Source organism: Myotis nattereri, assembly GCF_964212035.1.
Source record: "Myotis nattereri genome assembly, chromosome: 3".
Lineage (NCBI taxonomy): Eukaryota > Metazoa > Chordata > Mammalia > Chiroptera > Vespertilionidae > Myotis > Myotis nattereri.
In genome coordinates, this window is record NC_138077.1 from 6,515,949 (window position 1) to 6,532,258 (window position 16,310).

Sequence of the window (16,310 nt, forward strand, 5' to 3'; positions counted from 1 at the left end):
TAGTCATGTTCTTGCCTCTTCCCACAGCTCTCACTATGTCACTCACACCCCCTTCCATCACCTCAGGAGCCTCCAGCGTGCCCTCCAGGCATCCATGTCACCACTGTTTCCCTTTACAAATCTTCCAGGTCACTATTCCTGAACCGCAGCTTTCAGTGCCACTGTTTACATGCTGATGGTCTCTTTCCCTGGTGTGGCCTTCCAGGACCTCCTGGCCGGGGCGTCCTTGCTTTCCTGCCTATTTCCTGCTGTACCCTTGACCCTCCACTGATTGGTGACTGTGCCTGCTCCGACTCCTAACCTTCGCTTTCACCACTCCCCACCCCTCGCCACTCCCCACCCCTCGCCTGAAATGCCCTCTGCTCCCCACTCCATCTGTGTATCTGAATTCTTCCCATCCTCGAAGACCCGACTCAAACAACTCATCTTTTGTCGAACCTCTGCTGAGCAGAATAACCCATTTGTGAGCTTGCCCTTCAAACCCATAATGCGAGTTTTCCAGGCTACTCATCGGGCACGGGGCCAGGTCTTTAGGGTGTATATTATGCCGTTGCCTTTTTTTCCTTTGACTTCTGTTTTCTGAAAAAACACACACACTTCTGTTTCTTTCTCAATTATTTCCTTGAAGATGAGAACCATGAGTTTTGAAGACCACCCTCCCTTCCCCAACACTGCCATGCAGTGGAGGGTAGGGCCCTGTAACTGTTCAATGGCTAAGCCCTTGTGTCTTTGCCGTATAATCTGGTGAATTTGAGATAAAGGAGTGTGGCTGGGAGGTAGGAAAGGAGGAATAATTTCAGAAGAAAGAAGTAAGTGATAATACCACCATGGCTCCATTTTCAACTTTACATAGTGGGAGGGGGTGGCATTCCAGAAATGGGCACTTGTTGGGGAAAAGACTGAAATACAGCCCGGCAGAGGGCACTGCCCTGCACGTACTCGCCCTGTCTGCGTCTGCCTCTTTAACTAGGAAGGAGAAATAGTAGTACTTTCAGTGGCATTTTCCATTTTCAGAAGACGGCCATGTCCTTGGATGAACGGCACTGCCAAGAGTGATGTGTTTGGACTGTGTTCTCAGCATCTTTAAAATAATGTACTCTTTCTGATTATATTTTGGCCTGCTGACCGCCAAATGTGGACATTATTTCATCAGTGTGGTTTGTAACTAAAGTTAAAGCCTAGCTTGAGGACACAGGTGGACGTGTTCTGGCAAATAAATGGCATGTGGGTGTTGGCAGAGGCAGGGACTCACAAGAAGCAGGAGGAGAAAGCAGGCAATCAGGGAAAAACCCGTTATGTCCAGGACAGGTAATAGCCGGCACGGGGTGAGTGAGGGGACCTAGGGAGGCAGGTTGGGGAGGTGGCATCCATGTGAGTATCTCTGAGTAAGAATCCAGTCTTATTCTCACTTCTGAGACTGTAGATTTTGGGGGGGTTGACTTTGACATGTTCACATTTCCGATTTTTAAAAACCGACATTCCCCATTGTTCTTCTGAGTTTTTATTCAACATCACCATGTTTGCTTTCCGGTGCCTGCTGGGAAGGATGTGGATGGGCGGTTGGAACCATCCCCTGCTGAGAACCACACACACTCCATATGCTGGCCACACCCCTCAAGGTCGCACTGGGGTCATCTAACACCTCAGCTCTGCCTGCCCAACCCCTTTCCTAACATTCAGGGCAGTCACAGCGCTTCTTGTCGCCACAGTATTAGACTGGGGTCCCTACCCGGGACCTTTCAGGCACCAGCAGTCAGAGCTAGGCGAGCCGTCAGTGCAGGAGCGTCCGATTTGTCACCAACACCATTTTCCAAACACACACGAGCTGAATTCTATTTGGCCCGTTCAAAAATCAATTTCCAGCTCTCAGACAAATTCTGATTTTTTTTTTCACATAACCCTGTAAGTGTAAATAGTTTCACTGGTTCGCCCGTTTGTACTCAGTTTAAGGCAGACAGTTTCTTCTGAGATCCAGAAGTACCGCAGCTTTCCCAACATGTGACAGATCTGCAGTCTGGAATTTTTATTGGGAGTCGACTGGGACCCACAGCAAGGCCAGAGGAAAAGATACACATTCTGTTCGCATCAGTATCATCAGTTGCATCATACTTGCGTTATGGAATTAGTTAATTCAAAAGTAGGGGTGTGTGTGTGTGTGTGTGTGTGTGTGTGTGTGTGTGTGTGTTTCTGTGACAGCTAAGCCACCCCCCCACACACACCTTTTCTTAATTTAACACTGATCAAAGCTGAGCCCCACTCATTCATTGACACGCATTTATTGAGATCTTCCTATATGCCCGGCATATACTGGGTGCCTAGGCGGCGGGCACACAGGGAGGAATAGAATGATGCCTGGCTTGGAAGAAGGGTTTGCAGACAGACAAATCAATCAGTGCAGGGTTCTACCTGCCGGAACAGCTGCCCGGTCACAGCAGCTGCTTGATGCCCAGCAGTCGGTGCCTCCAGGCACTGCCACCACGTGTCCTCGCTCCCCTCTCCGCCTTGCAGCTCCTCTCCCTCCCATCTGCCCTGCGGGTGAAGTACAGTGACGTTCACCGTCCTCAGGGTCAGTTTGGTCACTTATGTTTTCACCAGCACAACTTCTGGCTTCCTTTTCTGTTCAGATTTTAAATACTGTTCTTGTGCCCACCAATCCAGAAGACCCACGCTCGCCCAGTCTGCCTCCTCCTCCACCTCCATCAATCATCATACGGAAGCCCCGCCCACTGGTCTCCTTTCAATCTTTGCTCATCCCTCCAAAATCCCTCCCTCTCACATCCCACAAGGCCTGAGACTGCCTACCTATGAGTAGTGCCTTGGTCCTCCAAGTTTTTCTTAGTGTTTTCATCCTTTAGGGCTAAGTCCTCCTCACTTATTTTGTGCTTTATTGCTTTCCTCCCTCCCCCAAATATTTGTCATGTCCTACCAAGCCATTCTCTCTTCTTAACTGCCTACATTTTAATACTTTTCCATTAAAAAACAGAGGAATTGTTACTAATATGATATTGATTGGTTCACTGATTGTTTTAAGATTTAACTCATGTCCCCAATAACTCTTGCCTCCTGGGGGCCTCAAGACATGGGCCTCACACCTGTCAGAACTTCTTGTCCGTGGATGCAGTGTCTCCTCTCTGATTGATGGTTTCCCCTCTCGCACTGAGGGAGTCATCCTACCTGTGCCTGCTGACTCTTTCTTAGAAGACACCATCGCTTTGGAAAGGTGGCATCCTGGAGCCAGTTAGGAACCTTTGTAGTACTAGATCAGGACAGAAGGGGCCAACGATGACCTGGACCAGGGTGGTGGTGATGGAGATGGGAGAAGTGGTCAGATTCAGGTTCTGTCTCAAAGGAAGGCTGCAGGCTCTGTGTGCGGTTTCGATGGGAGGTCAGAGATACTGACCTGAGCTCTGGGACCTGAGTGAAGGCTGCGTCGTGGATTTACTGAGACAGAGAGCCTTGAGCTGAGCAGATCAGGGCAATAGCCAAAGTTCAGTGTCATTTTCTTAGTGGTACATTGAGATGCCAACTGAGCGATGAGTGGGTGGGCAGGTGGACAGACGGATGTGGCAGTGGCAGCAGAGATCTGAGTTGGACATAAAGATTTGGGAGTCTCGGCATAAGCATGGGATGGACTGAGGGCCATGGGGCTGCATGAGCCACCCGGGAGGAGAGAGAGAGAGGAAGCCAGAGCTCCGCAGTTCTCAGATACTGACAGGCGAGGAAGGTGAAGCAAATCCAGTACAGGTGCTTGCGAGGGAGTAGCCAGTGAGTTAGGAGGAGGAAGAGAGGACTCTCTCTTAGAGATGAAGAGAGTTTTGGCGAGGAGAGAACTAGCAGGTCAACATTATCAATAGAAGGGACCTGTTGGAACACTTCTGACTCAACATTTACTTACCTGGCTCCCCTTTAGGCTGGGACAGGAACCATGTGTTATTCGTCCTTATAGTGCTGGTACCAAGGGCAGTGTCTAGGCCAGGGGTGGGCAAACTTTTTGACTCGAGGGCCACAATGGGTTCTTAAACTGGACCGGAGGGCCAGAACAAAAGCATGGATGGAGTGTTTGTGTGAACTAATATAAATTCAAAGTAAACATCATTACATAAAAGGGTACAGTCTTTTTTTTTTTTTTAGTTTGCCCACGGCTGGTCTAGGCTCAAAAAATAACTGGTTGGCAAATGGTTGAATGGATTGAAGGACAGATGGGTAGATGAATAGGTGGATGGATGGATAGATGGATGGATGGGCAAACAGACGGATGGATGGCTAGATGGATGGATGACTTGGTGAATGGATGACTAAATAGATAGGTGGATGGAAGTCTGCTTATGGTTGTCCCTGTATACAGTTACACGTGGTGTACATGTTCCTGTCACTCTCACTAATGTTTATCACCACCATGCTTACGATTTCAGCTCCTAGATCTGTAGCGCCCCATAGCATCTTGGAGAGTTCTGAGCCCCCTGTGACCATGACAGTTGTGTGATGTTGACTGATTTGTGCTTTTTCTTGCTTGTTTCCTCTTTCCTCTTGAACAACAGCTTTACATTCAGCCCATGATGAGGGCTGGCCTGAATTATGAGTGCTACCGATTCGGCATTTCACCTTCCACGAACGCGCTGGTGATTGGTGCTACCGTGATGGAGGGCTTCTACGTGATCTTCGACAGAGCTCGGAAGAGGGTGGGCTTCGCCGCAAGCACCTGTGCAGGTGAGCGATGCTGGCGTCGGGCAGGGAGCCCTGCCTCCAGAGCTTTTGTCAGTTCACTCACTTGGGAGCACTTCTCGACAAGTCAGTTGTGTTGAATTCACCCACTCACGCCTGTAATCGTGATCAAAGTCTTGTTGGTAAAATGTACTGGGGTTTGCTGAGAGGAGAAAGCCAGTTCACCCACGTAAGACTCTCAGTGCCGTTGTGGAAAAGGCTAGTAAGTGTTGGCCTTCCTGTTCCCTCTCACATTAAACTTGCATGGGCACCTCATCCCAGGAATAAAAATACTCCAAGGGGCCTCGGGGTGGACCGTCAGTGTTTGACAGTGAAAGGACTGAAACAGAAAATTCACAGATAAACTATGTATATTGTCTCCTCAAAGACATCCTATAAAATAAGAAATCAATGCTTGTCACAGCTATTTCTCAAAAACCTAAAATAATGAGACCAGGGAGCCCGTTTTTCTGACAGCAGTCCTCTGTGAGACGGCAGGACGGTGACAGAGCAGCCCTGTTCTGCGAAGCCTGGCTTGAGGCTTAGCCAGATCTACGGAGAAGCCACAGAGCACAGTCAAGTTGATAGGATGGCGACACGCCTTAAACTGGAAAATGTCTTCAGAGTGACAGTAGGCTTGAGATGGAGTGTCCCCACCGCACACGGGTACTCCCGACTGACAGTCGGGCTGGTAAGCAAAAGGCAAGTCACAGCTGGAGAGCGGGAGACGGTGGAGGAAGCGCGTGCCCAGGAAGTGTGTGTCAGGCCACCGTGTCTCCAGTCGGGGGTCAGAGGACTGAAAAGGTCTGGGGCATCGGTCAGGGTCAGGAACAGAATGAATGAGGTGCTCAGCGATAGAACAAGTAAGCAAATGTGAGGTAGGAAGAAGAACGAATGACAGGAGGTGGAACAGAGGAAAAGTGGGGTGATAGTGAAATACACGATCACCATGTAGTGGAGGAAAGGGAACAGGAGTTTGATGAAAGAAAGCCTTAAACTTGAGACATAGTTGTAGGACAGGCAGGAACGCTGACCAACCAGACCTTCACTCTGATCGACAATTAACCAGAGTTTGCCTGGCTGGTGTGGCTCAGTGGTTGAATATCGACCTATGAACCAGGAAGTCACAGTTCAATTCCCAATCAGGGCACATGCCCGGGTTGTGAGCTCGATCCCCAGTAGGGGGTGTGCAGGAGGCAGGTGATTAATGATTCTCTCTCATCATTGATGTTTCTAAAATTTTTCATAAAAAATATTTTTAAAACTGCTGGGAGCCGGTCCATGCTTGCTGTTTCAAGGGACCTGGCATATATGGCATACTGTTCTTAATATGTTTGCTCACCTTCTTGGCAGTATGTGTTTTAACCAAGGTCTCTGAGAAAGGTTGTTTCCCCAGGTAGGGATTTTCCCCTGAAGTTAGGGAGGGAATAAAACCTCTTAACTAAGTGCCAGGTGGGTAATTAATCACTTTAACTACGAACAATCATGCTTAAGCTACATAATCTTTACTCCCTGGAATGGAGATAAGAAACGCCCTAACCTTTGAAATAGAGATTGATAGGATTGGAATCAACTGGTATAAATACAGATGTAAGAAGACAGAACGAAGAGAGACAGAACCTAGGCACAGAACCTACACAGAACGTTCTCTAGAGACAGAAGAACTTCACTGGAGAGAACATGGCAAAAGATCCTGGACAGAAACTGGCCTCAGAACCTAGAGACAGAACCTAGCGAGAGAACATGGCAAAAGATCCTGGACTGAACCTGACTATAGAAATTGGCAAGAGAACCTGACTAGAACCTGGTGACTGAACCTGGCTTGAGAACCTGGACAGAACCTGGCTGGAGAACCTAGCGAGGGAACATGGCTACAGAACCTGGCTGGAGAACCTGGAGAACCTGGCTGGAGAACCTAGCAAGAGACCATGGACACAGAACCTGGCTGGAGATCCTAGGCAGAACCTCTCTGGAGATCGAGACCAGAACTTGGCTGGAGATCCTGGCTAGGCTGCTGATCAACTGAACGCAGTCTCTGTGTCATTCCTTCTTCGCCGACTCCGTCCACACCTTTGGGGACCCCTGGACCTGCTGGGGTTGGACCCCAGCATAAAACAACAAAAATTAAAAATAAAATTAACTAGCGTTTGGGGGAGAGTCATGGAGAGGAGGGTGAGCGGGAACTCCAGTCACAGCTGATTTGTTCAGGAGGGAGAGATTCCAGCTATTATTTCTCGCTGCCGAAGTCGTGGTCTCAAAATGGGAGTCCTGGAAAATACAGTTGGCAAGTGATGCATCATATTCTTGTCCCAACGCACTGCCATCCCCAAAAGTAAAGGAATGTGGAGAACAGGAGAGAAATGTGAGAAGGGAAAATTACCTCTGGAATTCTTAGGCCAGTTCCCATTCAACATAAATAAAATCCCCCATCCACGAAGGCATGGGCGGTGCTGTGATGTACCTTCTTAAATGTCAGCGCAGAGTTCTTCGACTTGTACTTGTGACCAGACTCGGGGGCTGGAGACTTGTCATTTCTGAATCTTGGTCATGAGCAAAGGAGACCCTTTCAGACGGGCGCTAACTCTTCCAGCCCGTTTGCTGTCCACTAAGGGGGTCCTCTCTCCCTGCGTTCCCTGGGGCCGCACAACCTGAAACACCGTGTCTCCCAACTGTGGGCGTTTTACTTCTTTAAAACCAGGGAATCTAAGAACCAAAGCAGTTTCCCCACAATTCCTGTTCCCTGGTTAAACGCCACTGAGGTAGATCGAGGCTGCTATGGCAACAGCCGCTACATCGTCCACTTTAGTGGCTGCTGTGGAGACGGCCATCCTGACGTCCCGTCTGCTGCTGCGGGAAGTGCTCTGGGCACAGCTAACACGAAGCCTGTCTAGGCAGAGACGTTTTCCTGCGAGCCATCCTGAATTCCTGGTCAGGTGTTTGTATTGAAGTTTGGTTCTGCTGTTTGTTGAAAATATATCCAAGGTGTGGGCACTTAGCCCTTCGATTTTAGCTGCGGTGGGAATGCACACTGAGTCTCCTCTTTGGTGCAAATCGCTTAGCCATTAAAGTAATGGCTCCCCCCAGGGCTGCAGTTAGGAGCCAGGCATGGTCTGTGGCACCGTAATAAACGGAATGAAGTGCTGCCTTTTGTTCTATTTCAAGTGTTTATTTATAACATTTTTTCAATCTTACTTTTTATTTATTTACTTTAATATGTTTTTATTGATTTGAGAGCGAAAGGAAGGGAGAAAGAGAAACATCGATGAGAGAAACATTCATCTGTTGTCTCCCATACATGCCCCAAGTGGGGACTGAGCCCACAACCTGGGCATGTGCCCTGACCAGGAATCGGACCGGTGACCTTTCAGTGCACAGGACGGCAACCAACTGAGCTATACCGGCCAGGGCTAAAACATGTTTTTTGTGTGTGTGTTTTTTTAACATATTTTATTGATTTTTTACAGAGAGGAAAGGAGAGGTATAGAGAGTTAGAAACATCGATGAGAGAGAAACATCGATCAGCTGCCTCCTGCATACTCCCCACTGGGTATGTGCCTGCAACCAAGGTACATGCCCTTGACTGGAATCAAACCTGGGACCCCTGAGTCCACAGGCCGATGCTCTATCCACTGAGCCAAACCGATTAGGGCTAAAACATGTTTTAAGTAACAAAGAAAATGCTTGAAATCACAGAAAATCGTGTACTTACTGAACACCCAGATATAACAAATGCTATCATTTTGTCATCCTCAAAAATTTGTTATAGAAATAATAATAAAAAAAATAAGTATAGCTAAAGCCCCACCTCACTGCACTCCCCAGAGTCACCCTTTATCCTGAAGCTGGTGTATATTCTCATAATTTCACTGCATCGCTACAGTACCCTGGACTGTTATCTATTGCTATGCAACAACTTGCCCCCCAGTGTAGCCGCACTTAACGAGCCTGTATGGAGGGAGGGTGGGGAATGAAGGGGTGAGGGACTGAGCGGGGCAGTTCTGGGCCAGGGTCTCCCCTAAGGCTGCAGCACCTGAAGGCTGGAGGGTCCCCTTCCAAGATCTGTCATGTGGTTGCCAGGGCCCCTCCATTCCTTGCCATGCGGACCTTGCTACAGGCCTATCTGAATCTCCCCTCGATGGGTTCCTGGTCACCCCAGGACAAGTGATCCCAGAGAGAGTGTGTGCAACAGAGCACCCAAGACAGAAGCCGCAGTCATTCTGTAAACTCATCTTGGAAGTGACATGGTGTCCCTCCCGCCCTATTCCTTTGGTAGATGGGGGAGGGGAGCGCACAAGAGTCAATACCAGGAAGCGGAGCCATTGAAGGTCATCCTAGAAGCTGGCCATCATATACCTATAAGTAGTGTTTACAACACAACACAAGTTGGTCGTTGAGTTTCTTGGTATTTCTTAATTTACACGATGGCTGCTGTATGGTGGATGTCCTTTGTCAACTTGCGTTACTGTTCGCCATTACTTTTCCTAGGTTCCCCATGTTCCTATGAGTCCTAGGTCGTTCATTCTGACCGCTGTGTATTATTCCATTGCCTGAGTATACCCAGATCTCTTACCCAGTGCCGCCTTCATTCACATCCGGTGGTTTCTCACGTTTGCGAGTGTAAACAATACTTTGGTGACCCTCCGGTGCACGCAGATGAGATCTGGAAGTGGAATTGCTAAGTGATTTGGTGTGCCAGGCGTCAGCATTACTGGCGACTGTCAAATTGGTCTTCGAAGTAGCTGGACCACCAGACTTATACCAGAATCTCCATCCCGTCAAAGTATTATCGTAGTTGTTTTGCTTTTTGCCAATCTGTGTGAAATAGTGTCATATTTTACTGATTACATCTGAGATGACGTACCTTTTGATCTGTTTATGGGATGTTTGAGCTTTTTCTCAGACGGTGAATTTTTCTATTCACAGCTTTTGCATGGATTTCTACTTTTTTATTGACATATGAATTCTTTCTATAGTTGAGATTAATTTTTCTGGCCTGTGTGCATGGTGAATCTCTTCTGATCTCTCTGGCCTTTTTTTTTTTTTTTTTTTTTTTTGCTTGTTTTTGGTGTCTTTTATTTACATTTTTTCTTAAATTTAGTGAAATAAAATTTACTAATCTTTCTTATGGTTTTACTCTGCTCTTATTTAAGAAATTCTTCCTTAATCTAAGAAAATAGAGTTGTTATTTTTAAAGATACTATATACTTTCTAAATTTTTTCTTCTAACATGTGAAATAGGAATCTAATTCTTATAAGGATATTCAATTTTCTCAGCATCATTTACTGAATATACAGTTTCCCCTCTGATTCCTCTCAATATTTTATTATGAAAAATTTTAATATATGTATTGGCCATTCTTTCTTCAGCCGTGTTCACTCTGTTTAACCTATTCAGTGAGTTTTTAATTGCATCAACTATAGTTTTCATTCTAGAAATACTATTTTGCACTTTTTCAACCCTACTAGCTCAGTTTTTGTAGTGTTCTATAATTTGTTGTGGCTTCTATTTCCTTTATCTCCGTTACCATTTTTAATTTAATTTGAAAAGTTGGGTAGGTAATATTCAAAAGCTACAATGAATCATGCAGTGCCCCACTCAGGGACAATCATAGAGTGCAGAAAGGCCTCCCTCGTGATTATATTTTCAGCCTTCTGATCTCCTAGTATGTGGATGTTCCCTAATCTCTTTGACCAATCATTATTTGTAGACATTTAGGTTGTTTCCAATCTTTTGTTGTTGGAAACAGTGGATACCATTTATATATGTCTGCTCACACACGGGAGTGTACCTCTCGGTGAGAGGATTAGAGTAGAGTTGCTGGGTGAAAGGGGATTCATCTGTAACCGTGATGAATGTTGTCCCGTGGCTGCGGTAGAGAGATGCTTCTTATATCTGGCTAAGCCAGTTCTCTCGGCCTGTTTCTCCAGGCAGCCTCGCCGACGTGGTATCATCACATGCTGGGGAATTGTGCCCATCTGATAGGTGTAGAACATGATCTCCGTGTGACTGTAATTTGTTTTACTTTATGTGGGTGAGGTTGAGTTTATTTTTGTATTTCTAAGGGCGTTTGTTTTTCCTTTTCTTATCCACTCATACCTTTTTCCCATTTTTTTTTTTTCCTGTTAGGTTTTTAGTGTATTTTTGTTGGTGGTGGTTTTTTGTATTTATCTGTAGGAGCTCTCTCTGTAGTTAAGAAATTAATCATTTGTCTGGAGAAAAAAAAACTTTAATTCATATCTCAATGGTAAGTTATTTTTGAACGTATAATGAATTTTAATAGAAAATATTTGCTTTTATGTATTTAAATATATCAGTCGTTTGCTTTAAGGCTCTTAGGTTTCATGTCATGTGTTAAATGGTCTTTCTCACTAAAATTTTTTTGTGATTTATTCAAGGACTTTCATGTTTGATTTACTTTGGCATAGAATGTACTAAGTATGTGAACTATTTTATCCCAAGATGACTACCCCATTGTGCCTATAACATTGAATAATCCATCTTTTCTTTTTTTTCCTTTTTTCATCTTTTCTTTATTAATTTGAAATCCCACTATGATTTCACATTAAATTCCAGTAAATATTTAGGATACATATTTATTTAAGTATTTTTCAATTCGGTTCCATTGATGTGTCTTACAGTATTAGTTTCTTTTTATTATTTTCTTTTCAAAACTTCCTTCCTAGTCTTTCTTAATTTTCTTTCCTTCGTGAACTTTTGAATCAGCTTGTTTAGTTAAAATTTTTTTTATTGGTATGTTAGTGAGTTTTCAATCACTTTAAACACAGCTACTGCATAATCTCAAGCAGCCGGTTGTATTTTTCTGTCATCGATGGGTGGTTAATCTCCTCCTTTTTGTGTCTGCTGACTTGGTGGATTTTTTCTCACTTGGTCTGCAATTTTTTGCTGTGAGTTTATTTAGTGGGTGTCCCCACCCCGCCCTCACCGTAGTGCACCTTGGGTTGTAAAGTGTCGCTAAAAAGCAATTTTGGCCCTGGCTGGTGTGGCTCAGTGGGTTGGGCATCACTCCGTGCGCCAGGAGATTATCAGTTCGGTTCTCAGTCAGGGCACACGCCCGGGTTGCAACTCCGTCCCCTTTGGGGAGCATGCAAAAGGCAGTCGATTGGTGGTGTTTCTCTCTCGTCAATATTTCGCTCTTTCTCTCTCTCTCTCTAAAATCAATAAAACACATTTTTTATGAAAAAAAAAAACACTTTTGCATTTGCTTCTGCTGAGTGTCCTCAGATCGTGAAAACTTCAAGATTTCTGCACCAAGCCCTGGAATCTTGAGGTTGTGTTTGGAGGCTCCATTTGTCATGGAGATTCTTTCTTGTCCTCCCCCCGCCCCCCCACCCAACCACCCCCCTACACACACTCCTCATAACTGTCCTCGGATAGTTAGCCTTCTATGTTGGTAGTTTTCCAGCTCCTTCCACCAGTGGACCAGGATATCACTGGCATCTCGGCTCTAGGGTTCATCTCCGTGATGCTGGGGTCAAGTCTTCTGCCCCCCACCTACACACAACCCCCTGGGCTTTGTAATCCCCCCGCAACCCCCCCCCACACACTCACCCCTGGGCTTTTTAATCCCCCCCAAACCCCCCACACACACACACACCCCTAGGCTTTGTAATCCCCCCCCACACACACTCCTGGGTTTTGTAATCCCCCCCCCCACACACACACCTGGGCTTTGCAATCCCACCCCCTGACACACACACACCTGGGCCTTGTAATCCCCCCCACACACACACACCCCTGGGCTTTGTAATCCCCCCCCCACACACACACACACCTGGGCTTTGTAGTCCCCACCCCCTTCACACACATACCTGGGCTTTGTAATCCCCTCCCCCCCCCACACACACACACCTGGGCCTTATAATCCCCACCCCCCCACACACCCCTGGGCTTTGTAATCCCCTCCCCACACACACACACACCTGGGCCTTGTAATCCCCAACCCCACACACACCCCTGGGCTTTGTAATCCCTAGGGCCTATTTCTGAGCTCAGCTACATATTTAAACAATGGGAATTAGATTTTATCCTCATTTCTGTGTGTTATCCTTGGAGGAAGTGCCACCTTTGTGCCAACCAGCACACGATGGAGCCAACACCCTTTGGGAGCTGCCGTTCTCTCGCAGTGTCTTGGTTCTCTACTCGTTTGTGTCTGACAGACAACACTGAGCTCCTAGGACGGGCCTCCCGGTGAGGTTGGGGCAGGGGGGGACGGAGCCCAGTGAGTGAGAGCTCACCGCCTGGGGAGCTTGATAAATGCCCGTGGCCACGTCCTCACCTCCTGTCTCAGCCAGGGTCCATCAGGACGGCGGTGGGTGGGAGGGTGGTGGGCATTTGGGGAAAAGATCCCCAGATGCTTCGTTGCTGCCCTGCCTCTTCTCAACTGCCCCCTGGCCACACCCCTGCAGAGAGGCACTCTTCCAGCCTCCTATCAGAGCCAGGTAGACGAGGTGGCAGTCACGGTGCGGCACGCAGCTGGCCAGCCGGGATCCCCAGCAGAGAGTCTCACACGCCTGGCACAGATCCTGGAGACGGGCTTTCAACGGCCCGTGTCTCCTGGGCCCAGTGTCCTCCAGCCAGGAAAACACTAGCGTTCACACTGACAACTCTCTCCCTGTGTCCACAGCTTCTGAAATGCCACCCAGCTCTTTTTATAGCTGGAGACGTTGGGCACCAGCGCCGTGTGGATTTCAGCTTGTACAACTGGAGGCACCGTGGATTTGGCAGTCGTCACTGTGAATTTTCTTTGCTGCAGGTTGAAAGTGGATCATCTGGTACATGTTCGTGTGTAAAAATAGGAACATCCACTGTTAAGAACAGAGTTGCAGAGCTGTGCTCTGCCTTGTACTTAGAATTCAATCAAAAGATGTCAAGGCCCGCTGGTGTGGCTCAGTGGTTGTGCATCGACCTATGAACCAGGAGGTCACAGTTTGATTCCCAGTCAGGGCACATGCCCAGGGTGTGGGCTCAGCCCCCAGTAGGGGGGGTGCAGGAGGCAGCCGATCAATGATTCTCTCATCATTGATATGTTTATCTCTCTATCTCTCCCTTCCTCTCTGAAATCAATAAAAAAATATATTAAAAAAAAAAAAGATGTCAAAGCCACAGGGCCCCAAGGGCAGAGACTGGGCAGCCCTGCTTCCCCCCTTCACAGGAGGGACCATGGCGCCCCAGCAACAGTGGCTTTCACGTGCTTGCGGAGCAAATGGTCCTGCAGGTCCAGAGCCCGCCTCAGAAACCATCTCAGGATCGAGTCTTTGGAAACTGTTCACTTGCTTTTGCATGCTATGGTGAAAAAGATCTGGCCATTCTAGTTTTTGTTTATTTATTTATTGTTTTCTTTTATTTCATTTTTTCCATCACCAGTTATGCAGTCACCACCCTGCTCTCCGTTAGTGTAGACACCCTCGACATATATTTTCATTCTTCCTGGGTAAATCCATGAGGGGAATGGCTAGGTCCTATGACAGGTATGTTTCACTTCCTAAGAAACTGCCAAACTTCCAGAGTTACCTTCCACTTCCTCCACATTCCACCAACGTTTGAGATGGTCGGTCTTTTGTTGTTGTTGTTAATCCTCACCCAGGGATATTTTTTCCATTGAGTTTTACAGAGAATGGCAAGGAGGGGGCAGGCGGGGGGGGGGGGGGAGGGGAGAGAGAGAGAGAGAGAAACTTCCATGTGAGAGAGACACATCGACTGGTTGCCTCCTGCACGTGCCCCAACTGGGGCCAGGGATGGACCCTGCAACCCTGGTACCTGTTCTTGACTAGGAATCGTACCTGAGACCCTCTGGTGTGTAGGCCAACCTCTAACCACTAAGCCATGCTGAACAGGGCTCAGTCTTTTCTATAAAATTAATTTTAAAAAATTGTAAATCCTCACCCAAGGAGGACAATGCTCCAACCAACTGAGCCACACCGGCCAGCGCTGGTCAGGGCTGGTCAGCCTTTTCCATTTTAATAGCTCCTGGGTGGTATCTCATTGTGGTTTTAATATTCATTTCCTTAATAACCTCGAGCTTCGTTTCACGTGTGTATATGCCGTTCACACATTTTGACTGAAGTGTCTTTTCAGATTTTCTTGCCCATTTTTATATTGAATTCTTTACCTTCTCATTATTGAGTTTTCAGAGTCCTGTATGTTCAGAATTCGAATCCTTTATAAGAAATGTAACTTGCAAGTATTTTTCTCCCATTCTTTTCTGTCTCTGAATATCATCTTTCAAAGAGAAGGTCTTAATTTGGATAAAGTAAAACTTATTCTTCTTTTCCTTTATGGTTGGTACTTTTTGGTGCTGTAACTAAGACACTTTTTGCCTAATTCAAGGACTTCTCCTCCTGTGTTTCCTTATAGAATTCTTACAGTTTCAGAGCTGGGTTATTTAGTTTCCAGGTGATTATGGATTTTCCAGGTATCTTTCTGTTATTGACTTCTAATTTAATTCCAACTGTGGTCAGAGGACATAGTATAAACCCAGCCTTTTTAAGTTTATTGAAACTTGTTTGATAGATTGTAATAGGGCCCATCTTGTTAAATATTTCATCTGCTCTTGAAAACAATGTCTATTCAGCTGTGTGGGCGGCGTATTCTATCAGTTGTCAATTAGGTCAAGCTGGTTGGTAGTGCTGGTAAGGTAGGCTGTGTCCGTACTTATTTCTGTCCACTTGCTCTATCTATTATTGAGAAAGGGATGTTGAAATCTCTTGACTATTTTTGAGGATTTGTTCATTTCTCCTTGCAGTTTCATCATTCTTTTTCCATGTATTTTGAAACTCTTATTAGGTACATAAACATTTAGTGTTGTTATGTTTTATTTATGATTGAACATTTTATCATTATGAAGTTACTATCCTCATCCCCGGCAATACTCTTGGCTCTGAGCCTACTCTGTTTAGTATTAATATAGCCACTCTGGGTTTCTTTGGATTAGCATTAGCGTGAGACATCTTTTTCCATCCTTTATCTTTTAATATATCTGAGTATTTACATTTAAAATGGGTTACTGGTAGGCAGCATATAGTCATGGAACTAAATATTGCTTTTTATCTCATTTGACAACCTCTGCTTTCTCGTTGGGGTGTTTAGACCACAGATTGGCAGACAACAGCGTGCCAGCCAAATCTGGCGTGCAGCCTGTTTTTGAACCAAGAATAGTTTCTACATTTTTAAAGGGCTTTATGTAAAAAGGATCATGATAGAAATCGTATGTGGCCCAAAAAGCTTACCATGTTTTCTATGTGGTCCTTACAGAGAAAGGGTGCCAGCCCCCCGTGTAGGCTGTGTTTAATGTGTTGATCGGTATAGTTGTGTTTTATAGTCTACCATGTTGTTACTTGTTTTCTCTGTCTCGTCTGTTCTTTTTCCACCTGTTTTCCTCTTATCCTGCCTTCTTTTGCATTATTTCTATTTCTTTTTTATCTCCTCGGCTAGTTAATTAGCTATCACTCTTTGTTGTGTTACTTTAGTGGTCGCCTTAGGGTTTATAGTGTACACCTTATCACAGTCTGCCACTTCATACACTAGAAGAACCCACAACCGTATACCTCCGCTTCTCCCCACTGCCCCCCCTGTGGTCACTGTCCTACAG

General features: G+C 46.2%; 1 protein-coding gene across 1 annotated transcript in view; it reads left to right on the top strand.

Annotated features, from left to right (window-relative positions):
• Window positions 1-16,310, top strand: part of BACE2 (beta-secretase 2) — a gene marked incomplete at its 5' end in the record, with an annotated part of 77,308 nt that overhangs the window by 55,523 nt on the left and 5,475 nt on the right. The window lies entirely within an intron of this gene.